This window comes from Sciurus vulgaris, assembly GCF_902686455.1.
Source record: "Sciurus vulgaris genome assembly, contig: HiC_scaffold_636_arrow_ctg1, whole genome shotgun sequence".
Lineage (NCBI taxonomy): Eukaryota > Metazoa > Chordata > Mammalia > Rodentia > Sciuridae > Sciurus > Sciurus vulgaris.
Genome location: NW_027632387.1, coordinates 81,306 through 83,628, shown reverse-complemented (window position 1 = coordinate 83,628; position 2,323 = coordinate 81,306).

Below are 2,323 nucleotides of genomic sequence, written 5' to 3'. Positions count from 1 at the left end.
TCCTTGTATGTGTTTTAAATTTTTAATTTTATGTGATACCATGACACAATCTAATTTCAAGTTTCTTCCTGCTTTTGTTCACCAAATCTTTTTCTTCCTACTTCAGAGAAGTACACATCTCAGAAAACGGATTCAAATAAGTAATCACAAGAAATAAAATGTTTTCTTGAGATTCAGGTAGACAATTTGTATCCTGATAGACTCCAAAATGATAGTTCTTTCACAGTGGAAATTTCATTTGTTCATTTATTCAATATGTATTGATTGTTCTTATGAAATAGACACTGCATTTGGTTTTGGGTTATAGCTCTACATGGAACAAGAAAAATCTCCAGGGATTTTACTGTCTATTCTAGTGTACAAACAATATTAAGTATTTGGAAGGAAAAGAGGCCAATCAAATATATTTCACCAGTGTAGAGCAGGACCTCCATCTGGCTTACTTCATCTGTTTATCATCAGGAGATAAACAAAAAAGCTCTTTGAAAACTGTCAAGCAGTATATCAATTGCTATAATTAAAGAGAAATACAATGAAAAACTATATTGCCACACATTTTTATGAGATGGTTTTACATTGATTCTATAATTGAAAAATGTCAACCCTAATCTCTCTTCTGAGATGAGCTGTTGTATATTATCCAATAAATGGGCTATCAATGTTTCCTGACTGACCCAGAATAGTCCATGTTTATGCCAATTGTTGTTAATAACTATACATAATTGCTAATTTCATTCAAAAACATACTCATTTTAATGGCAGACAAATTAAGCATTCATTCTATTGACTTGTCCTCTTCCTTTGCCCCAAATTTATTTGCTTCAAATTCTGCATATTCTAAAGAGAAATTACTTTAATCAATTCACCCGATCCTATTGAGCGCATTGCTTCTCAACCATATCCTAGTCATTTTAATGGTTTTTATCTATGGAACCCATGCATTCGTCACGCTGCTTCCCCTGCTTTCTTTTCCTCCCTATGCGAGTAATGACCTTCTTGTCCTATTTATCTTCACATTTGCTTCATAAAAGAATATTTTTCCATATTTGCATAGCTATATCCCTGGCCAAAGTCTTGAAAATAACTGTTCAACACTATTCTAATGGAGCTTAATGAGGATTCTTGGTTTTAGATTTTTCTCTCTTAAAAAACCTCTAATTCACTCAGAATAATCTTAATCACATACAAATTTATCATCTGAAATAGTTTTACTCACCATCTAACATAATCTTTCTGTGTTTTGTCATCACTTCTAAGATTTAATCCAAAAATCATATAGTATTCAACAACTTCTAGGAAACGGCTCAACCTAGCTCTCTAGAAGTATCTCCCATCTTAATACCCAGGCAGGGTTCCTCCCACAAGATTAGAAAACAACCTCTCAGAGAGGATAAGGTATGAGAACATCTGGGAGAGCTGGGCTGAATCTTTAGTGGAAGAAATAATAATTTCTGATAGTTAGAAAGGGTTTCACATTAGAAATTGCTAGTCTTGTTTTCATTGAGAATTGAAGTTTCTCATGCCTTCCTGGAGTGCTGCACAGAGCAGCTTTCATGTTAGCCAAAGATACCTGAAGGCCAGGGTCATGAATATCTCAGTGGTATTAAATTGATAATGCAATGATCAAAGCATCCTTCACTTTCATCTTTGCATTTGACAAAATCTGAAAATATCCACAGCTTCTGTGTACCCAGACAGACACCAAGGGCACAGGGGTGGCAATGCAGACTGCAAAAGTGATAGTCTGCATAGACAGGAAGGGTTACAGAGGAGGCCTCTAAGCCAGGACATTTAAGAGAGTTAGAAGGAACATTGGTGATAAGTTACACACCCAGGGGCAAACCAAACTAAAAGATTCCCAAGCTCCCAGTGTCTTTCTCAGGCTGTCCCTACCCCTGGTCCCCTAAAGCCTGCCCATTCATATTCACCTTACTAAGCCAGGGGACAGTACAGTATCTGTGTAGCTATTCTAGTCCCTTGTCACAAGAGTCACAAGTGTCCTTACTGGAAAAAAAAAAAATGTATAAATCCAGCAGACATGTAGATGGGTGTCTCTCACCCAGTTCAGTATGCTGTTGTGTAAGAATGAAGAATTAGTATTAATGGTGTCTTACGCATTTTTGCTGTAAATACTCATAAAGAATCAGGAGATACTTTTGTTCAGAGACTTTCCTTGTACAGTGGTGTTTCCTTGTCTTTTTTCATAGGATCTAAAAAGCAATGGAGAATCCCAGAGCAAAAAGAGCAAAAAGAAAAGAATATCTTTAATGAAGCACTGGATGACTGTCCAAGTTGAATTTCCAGTGCAGCTAATTTCCAAGGC